This window comes from Oncorhynchus masou, chromosome 31 (assembly GCF_036934945.1).
Source record: "Oncorhynchus masou masou isolate Uvic2021 chromosome 31, UVic_Omas_1.1, whole genome shotgun sequence".
Classification (NCBI taxonomy): domain Eukaryota; kingdom Metazoa; phylum Chordata; class Actinopteri; order Salmoniformes; family Salmonidae; genus Oncorhynchus; species Oncorhynchus masou.
In genome coordinates, this window is record NC_088242.1 from 6,527,433 (window position 1) to 6,536,818 (window position 9,386).

At 46.3% G+C, this 9,386-nt stretch overlaps 1 pseudogene; it reads right to left on the bottom strand.

The window, feature by feature from the left end:
* Positions 1-6,297: 6,297 nt before the first annotated feature.
* On the bottom strand, positions 6,298-9,183 carry LOC135524881 (glyoxalase domain-containing protein 4-like; annotated as a pseudogene).
* Positions 9,184-9,386: the final 203 nt, after the last annotated feature.

Below are 9,386 nucleotides of genomic sequence, written 5' to 3' on the forward strand. Positions count from 1 at the left end.
CGAAGCCTACAAACTGATTTTGGACTGAATTACCTGGAAGGTTTACAAACTACCAAAGATTATTATTCCAAAGCTATAAGGCAAATGCTCTGGAAAACAAACAGAAATGTGAAAACACCATCCAACCTGGAACTGTGTGAGTAACGTTTAGTCTGAAGCTATATTTTATATTTAAAAGCCAAGAAGAAGAAGACATTACAATTATATATTTTACTTTATAAGGACTGAATTTTAAATTAACGCTACCAAGCTTGCTAGGACAAAGAGATAACAACTTCAATTAGCACTGATGTGTCAATTGAGAGGTGTCAAAGACTTTAGCCCAACGATGGCAGGAGAATCAGACAGGCTACTCCATCAAATGCAGAGGGCTTTGAAGCTGCCTCCCACTGTTCAGAGGTAATTAAAATACAGTACCTTCCTCATGTAAAAAAAAATATGATAAGGCAAGAAAAGAGTACAAAATGAAGCTCCTTATGGAAAATCAAGAGACTTTTTGCTGACTATTATAAAAATGAGAACATAAGCAACTTAACCTTCCACACAGACCATCCCTGGCATGGAGCTACATTAACCAGACCATCCCCTGGCATGGAGCTATATTAACCAGACCATCCCCTGGCACAGTGTTACATTAACAGACCATCCCCTGGCATGGTGCTACATTAACCAGACCATCCCCTGGCACAGTGTTACATTAACCAGACCATCCCCTGGCATAGTGCTATATTAACCAGACCATCCCCTGGGACAGTGTTACATTAACCAGACCATCCCCTGGCATGGAGCTACATTAACCAGACCATCCCCTGGGACAGTGCTATATTAACCAGACCATCCCCTGGCATGGAGCTACATTAACCAGACCATCCCCTGGGACAGTGATATATTAACCAGACCATCCCCTGGCATGGTGCTATATTAACCAGACCATCCCCTGGGACAGTGTTACATTAACCAGACCATCCCCTGGGACAGTGCTATATTAACCAGACCATCCCCTGGGACAGTGTTACATTAACCAGACCATCCCCTGGGACAGTGCTATATTAACCAGACCATCCCCTGGGACAGTGCTATATTAACCAGACCATCCCCTGGGACAGTGCTATATTAACCAGACCATCCCCTGGGACAGTGTTATATTAACCAGACCATCCCCTGGGACAGTGTTACATTAACCAGACCATCCCCTGGGACAGTGCTATATTAAACAGACCATCCCCTGGGACAGTGTTATATTAACCAGACCATCCCCTGGGACAGTGTTATATTAACCAGACCATCCCCTGGGACAGTGCTATATTAACCAGACCATCCCCTGGGACAGTGCTATATTAACCAGACCATCCCCTGGGACAGTGTTATATTAACCAGACCATCCCCTGGCATGGTGCTATATTAACCAGACCATCCCCTGGGACAGTGCTATATTAACCAGACCATCCCCTGGGACAGTGTTATATTAACCAGACCATCCCCTGGGACAGTGTCAGACCATCCCCTGGGACAGTGCTATATTAACCAGACCATCCCCTGACACAGTGCTATATTAACCAGACCATCCCCTGGGACAGTGTTATATTAACCAGACCATCCCCTGGGACAGTGCTATATTAACCAGACCATCCCCTGGGACAGTGCTATATTAACCAGACCATCCCCTGGGACAGTGCTATATTAACCAGACCATCCCCTGGGACAGTGTTACATTAACCAGACCATCCCCTGGGACAGTGCTATATTAACCAGACCATCCCCTGACACAGTGCTATATTAACCAGACCATCCCCTGGGACAGTGCTATATTAACCAGACCATCCCCTGACACAGTGTTACATTAACCAGACCATCCCCTGGGACAGTGCTATATTAACCAGACCATCCCCTGACACAGTGCTATATTAACCAGACCATCCCCTGACACAGTGCTATATTAACCAGACCATCCCCTGGGACAGTGCTATATTAACCAGACCATCCCCTGGGACAGTGTTACATTAACCAGACCATCCCCTGGGACAGTGCTATATTACCAGACCATCCCCTGGCATGGAGCTACATTAACCAGACCATCCCCTGGGACAGTGCTATATTAACCAGACCATCCCCTGGGACAGTGTTATATTAACCAGACCATCCCCTGACACAGTGCTATATTAACCAGACCATCCCCTGGGACAGTGCTATATTAACCAGACCATCCCCTGGGACAGTGTTATATTAACCAGACCATCCCCTGACACAGTGCTATATTAACCAGACCATCCCCTGGGACAGTGCTATATTAACTTAGACCATCCCCTGGTACAGTGCTATATTAACCAGACCATCCCCTGACACAGTGCTATATTAACCAGACCATCCCCTGGGACAGTGCTATATTAACCAGACCATCCCCTGGGACAGTGCTATATTAACCAGACCATCCCCTGGGACAGTGTTATATTACAGATTAACCAGACCATCCCCTGGCATGGTGTTACATTAACCAGACCATCCCCTGGGACAGTGCTATATTAACCAGACCATCCCCTGGGACAGTGCTATATTAACCAGACCATCCCCTGGCATGGAGCTACATTAACCAGACCATCCCCTGGTACAGTGCTATATTAACCAGACCATCCCCTGGCATGGAGCTATATTAACGAGACCATCCCCTGGCATGGAGCTATATTAACCAGACCATCCCCTGGCATGGAGCTATATTAACCAGACCATCCCTGGCATGGAGCTACATTAACCAGACCATCCCCATGGAGCTACATTAACCAGACCATCCCCTGGCATGGTGCTATATTAACCAGACCATCCCCTGGCATGGAGCTATATTAACCAGACCATCCCTGGCATGGAGCTACATTAACCAGACCATCCCCTGGCATGACAGAGTGCATAACCAGACCATCCCTGGCATGGAGCTACATTAACCAGACCATCCCCTGGCATGAGTGCTATATTAACCAGACCATCCCCTGGCATGACAGAGTGCTATATTAACCAGACCATCCCTGGCATGGAGCTACATTAACCAGACCATCCCCTGGCATGGAGCTATATTAACCAGACCATCCCCTGGCATGAGCTATATTAACCAGACCATCCCTGGCATGGAGCTACATTAACCAGACCATCCCCTGGCATGGAGCTACATTAACCAGACCATCCCTGGCATGGAGCTACATTAACCAGACCATCCCTGGCATGGAGCTACATTAACCAGACCATCCCTGGCATGGAGCTACATTAACCAGACCATCCCTGGCATGGAGCTACATTAACCAGACCATCCCCTGGCATGGAGCTATATTAACCAGACCATCCCCTGGCATGGAGCTATATTAACCAGACCATCCCTGGCATGGAGCTACATTAACCAGACCATCCCCTGGCATGGAGCTATATTAACCAGACCATCCCTGGCATGGAGCCATTAACCAGACCATCCCCTGGCATGGAGCTACATTAACCAGACCATCCCCTGGCATGGAGCTACATTAACCAGACCATCCCTGGCATGGCACAGTGCTATATTAACCAGACCATCCCCTGGCATGATACAGTGTTATATTAACCAGACCATCGCCTGGCATGACACAGTGCTACATTAACCAGACCATCCCCTGGCATGGAGCTACATTAACCAGACCATCCCCTGCTATGGAGCTACATTAACCAGACCATCCCCTGGCATGGCACAGTGCTATATTAACCAGGCCATCCCCTGGCATGGCACAGTGCTATATTAACCAGACCATCCCCTGGCATGACACAGTGCTACATTAACCAGACCTTCCCCTGGCATGGCACAGTGCTATGTTAACACACTACCCCTCTGTTAAGAGGTGGGGTGTTAACGATGGGTGGAAACTCAGGATACTAGACAACGAGGACTCATTAGTCAGCTAATATAAATCACCATAAGTCTGGAACAGCATTGATACAGGGCAACCCCAAACAGTTTCGGCTGGACTTTTACCTAATCAAAGAATTAGCCCAGCAGTAGAAGCTCACCCACTTCATTACATAACCCCAAAGACGAGCAACCCCAAGCGGAAAGTCAACCTCCCAGCAGAGAGCACTACTCCCTCATTGAAATGAAGGATCAATTCACCCAGCTGGAGGTAAGGCAGGTGGAGCTGGAACAGCAGGTGATTACACTCCAGTTAGCACAGGCCCAGGCAACAATCCAGCACAACAACACTCTCTTAACCAGACCCGGAGTGCTGGAGGTGGAGAGAGACTATCTACACTCTGGACTGTGGTGAGACAACATAAACTGGAGATAGAGCAGGTGCAGGAGCAGGAGAAGAACAGAGCACTGGAGGAGAGGATCAGACTGCTGGAGGAGAGGGTGAGGGGGATGACGTGTGACAGAGAACAACCTACTAGAGGTGGCCACCCCCACAGAGAAGCCAGCAGAACAACCCACTAGAGGAGGTGGCCACCCCCACAGAGAAGCCAGCAGAACAACCTACTAGAGGTGGCCACTCCCACAGAGAAGACAGCAGAACAACCCACTAGAGGTGGCCACTCCCACAGAGAAGCCAGCAGAAGGTGGCCAACAGAGAAGCCAGCAGAACAACCTACTAGAGGTGGCCACTCCCACAGAGAAGCCAGCAGAACAACCCACTAGAGTGGTGGCCACTCCCACAGAGAAGCCAGCAGAGCAGCCCACCTCAGACTCTGACCATAGCGTCAACATCACAGCAGAACAGACAAATTAATAACCCTAAACCCAGGGGATCTCACCCCCTCTGAGTACCGTCCCCCCCGTCCCCCCGTCAGGCACCCTGATAGTACTCCTGACAACCACCCCCATACCCACCGAGGACAAACACAAGACACAGATTGTACTCCTTATGGACTCAAACGGGAAATATATACAATATATTTGTTTTCTTCCCAAAGACAGGCTATGTGCTCACTGTCCACAAAATGAGGTGGAAACTGAGCTGCACTTCCTGACCAATGTATGCCCATATTAGGGACACATAAACAAACCCAATTTTGATCTCATATCTCCCATATCTACTGGGTGAAGCAGCAAGATATGCAGCAGCAAGATTTGTGACTTGTTGCCACAAGAAAAGGGCAACCAGTGAAGAACAAACACCATTGTAAATACAACCCATATTTATTATAGTTTGTTTATTTTCCCTTTTGTACTTTAACCATTTGCACATCGTTGCAACAGTGTATCTATACATAATATAACATTTGAAATGTCTTTATTCTCTTGGAGCTTCTGTAAGTGTAATGTTTACTGTTCACATTTATTGTTTATTTCACTTTTGTACATCATCTACTTCACTTGCTTTGGCAATGTTATCATATGTTTCCCATGCCAATAAAGCCCCTTGAATTGGGGGGGGGGCGATGGAGAGTGATAGAGGTGGCGAGAGAGAGGGGGAGAGAGCGATAGAGAGAGTGTGTCACGTTCGTTGTTCGGAGGAGACCAAGGCGCAGCGGAAGATGAATACATGCTTTAATGAAGACGAAGAACACTTAAGAACACTTATTTAGCAAACTATACAAAAACAACAAACCGAACGTGAAGCTATATAAATACTAGTGCAGACACAGGCAACTAGACAGACATGAATACATACTTTAATGAAGACGAACACTTAACAAACTATGCAAAACAACAACCGTGAAGCTATACTAGTACAGGCAACTAGACATAGACAATAACCCACACAATACGCAAAGAAGATGGCTGCCTAAATATGGTTCCCAATTAGAGACAACTATAAACAGCTGCCTCTAATTGAGAACCAATCTAGGCAACCATAGACATACATAAACACCTAGATAGTAAACTACCCTATAAACCGACAAAAAACCCTAGACTGTACAAAAACACATACAGTACATCACCCATGTCACACCCTGACCTAACCAAAACAATAAAGAAAACAAAGAATACTAAGGTCAGGGCGTGACAGAGTGTGAAAAAGAGGAAGAGAGAAAGAGAGTGAGAGAAAGTGTGAGAGAGATGGAGAGAGAGAAAGATAGGGGGAGAGAGACTCAGGCATAAGTTAAATCCAAATGCAGACAAGCAGAAAATTACCTCCTCCCCCGTCCATTCATTTAGGAGACAGAAGGTAATCTGGCTTTGGGCTTCTGTTGTTCAGCAATAATTTACTGTATCACCAATGTAATGTTGAACCAGACAGAGAGAAAGTCTCTGTCAGTCGATTCCTCTGTTGACATTTTTCCAAGCTAAAATTGTAGGCATAGATGGGAGAGAGAGAGTTTGGGTCTGGGAACCCACACCACTATGAACACTCAAACAGCAAAGCAGATCTCATGGGCATCTGAATCAACCCAAATGACCCACTTCTACTGTAGCCTTCCCAGGGGTGTCCAGGCTAACCAAGCCTTCCCAGGGGTGTCCAGGCTAACCAGGCCTTCCCAGGGGTGTCCAGGCTAACCAGGCCTTCCCAGGGGTGTCCAGGCTAACCAGGCCTTCCCAGGGGTGTCCAGGCTAACCAGGCCTTACCAGGGGTGTCCAGGCTAACCAGGCCTTCCCAGGGGTGTCCAGGCTAACCAAGCCTTCCCAGGGGTGTCCAGGCTAACCAGGCCTTCCCAGGGGTGTCCAGGCTAACCAGGCCTTACCAGGGGTGTCCAGGCTAACCAGGCCTTCCCAGGGGTGTCCAGGCTAACCAGGCCTTCCCAGGGGTGTCCAGGCTAACCAGGCCTTCCCAGGGGTTTTACACCTTTATTTAACTAGACAAGTCAGTTAAAGAACACATTCTTATGTACAATGATAGCCTGGGAACGGTGCGTTAACTGCCTTATTCATGGGCAGAACGACAGATTTTTACCTTGTCAGCTCAGGGATTCAATCTTGCAACCTTACGGTTAACTAGTCCAACGCTTTAACCACCTGCCTCACGATGAGCCTGCCTGTCACATGAATGGAGTAAGAAGCCAAGGTAAGTTGCTAGCTAGCATTAAACTTATCTTATAAAAAACAATAAATCATAATCACACATGGTTGATGATATTACTAGTTTATCTAGCGTGTCCTGCATTTTATATAATCGATGCGGTGTTAATGACCTAAGGCTCGTATTTCTGTGTGTTATTGTGTTCTGATTAAGTCTATGATTTGATAGAGCAGTCTCACTGAGCGATGATAGGCACCAGCAGGCTCGTAAGCATTCATTCAAACAGCACTTTCGTGCGTTTTGCCAGCAGCTCTTCACAATGCTTCAAGCATTGCGCTGTTTATGACTTCAAGCCTATCAACTCCCGAGATTAGGCTGGTGTAACCGATGTGAAATGGCTAGCTAGTTAGCGGTTTGAACGCTAATAACGTTTCAAACGTCACTGAGACTTGGAGTAGTTGTTCCCTTTGCTCTGCAAGGGCCGCGGCTTTTGTGGAGCGATGGGTAACGCTGCTTCGAGGGTGGCTGTTGTCGATGTGCTCCTGGTTCGAGCCCAGGCAGCGACGAGGAGAGGGTTGGAAGCTATACTAGTACACTGGCAATACTAAAGTGCCTAAAAGAACATCCAATAGTCAAAGGTAAATGAAATACAAATGGTATAGAAAGAATTAGTCCTACAACAACTACAACCTTAAAACCTCTTACCTTGGAATATTGAAGTCTCATCTTAAAAGGAACCACCAGCTTTCATATGTTCTCATGTTCTGAGCAAGGAACTTAAATGTTAGCTTTCTTACATAGCACATATTGCACTTTTACTTTCTTCTCCAACACTTTGTTTTTGCATTATTTAAACCAAATTGATCATGTTTCATTATTTATTTGAGACTAAATTGATTTTATTGGTGTATTATATTAAGTTAAAATAAGTGTTCATTCAGTACTGTTGTAATTGTCATTATTACAAATAAATAAATAACATCGGCCGATTAATCGGTATCGGCTTTTTTGGTCCTCCAATAATCGGTGAAAAATTGATGAAAAATCATAATCGGTCGACCTCTAGTCTAGGCTAACCAAGATAGTAAGGATTTTATAGTTTCCTTTTGTCATCAAGGCTTCTGGATCTGCCAACTGCTCATGTGGACAGGAGAATGCTATCGTCCCGAAGGCTGTCCCATGATCTACTGTCCCAATAAGGTGGTGAAGCTCTAGTTTACACTGAGTGTCTGTGACTCCCATCACCTCCTTCTCCTCATTTCTCTCTTTCACCTTCATCCCCAGAAAGGAGCAGCAGCAGCAGTGAATTGATTTCTGCAGGTTAGACCCGGACAGACACACCTTCTGTACAGGATTAATGGGAGGCTGTTCTGTGTCCACCAGGTAGAAGTGATAACCTCCTGGTTCCTCAGCCAGATAGAGGCCCTTTCCAGCCTCAGTGACGGGCCAGCCAAGCCACTTAGCATTGCTGACAGCCTGACTAGACAACAAGTGTAGCCCTTACAGTGAAATGCTCACTGTCAAGCCCTTAACCAACAAGGCAGTTAAGAAAATCAAGAAAAACAAATAATTACAGAGCAGCAGTAAAAAACAATAGCGGGGCTACAATATTGGTAGCCTAGTGGTTAGAGCGTTGGACTATTAACCAAAAGGTTGCATGATCAAATCCCTGAGCTGACAAGGTAAAAATATGGCGTTCTGCCCCTGAACAAGTCAAAGTGTGTTCCTAGGCTGTCATTGAAATTAAGAAACTGTTCTTAACTGACTTGTCTAGTTAAATAAAGATACAATAAAAATATACAGGGGGTACCAGTACAGAGTCAACGTGGAGGCTATATACAGGGGGTACCAGTACATAGTCAATATGGAGGCTATAAAGAGGGGGTACCAGTTCAGAGTCCATGTGTCAATGTGCGGGGGGACCGGTGTTGAGGTAGTTGAGATAATTATGTACACACAGGTAGGGTTATTAAAGTGGCTATGAATAGATGATAACAGAGAGTAGCAGCAGCATGGTGGGGGGGGGTGCAGATAGTCTGGGTAGCCATTTGATGTTCAGGAGTCTTATGTGGCTTGGGGGGATAAAAGCTGTTTAGAAGCCTATTGTACCTAGACTTGGTGCTCCGGACTTCTTTAAGAAGTACACCATGCTCAACCATACGATCAACGAGACGCTCTTCTTTAAGAAGTACACCATGCTCAACCACACGATCAACGAGACGCTCTTCTTTAAGAAGTACACCATGCTCACGATCAACATCTTCTTTAAGAAGTACACCATGCTCAACCATCCGACGACGCTCTTCTTTAAGAAGTGCACCATGCTCAACCATCCGATCAACGAGACGCTCTTCTTTAAGAAGTACACCATGCTCAACCATACGATCAACGAGACGCTCTTCTTTAAGAAGTACACCATGCTCAACCATCCGATCAACGAGACGCTCTTCTTTAAGAAGTACACCATGCTCAACCATCCGATCA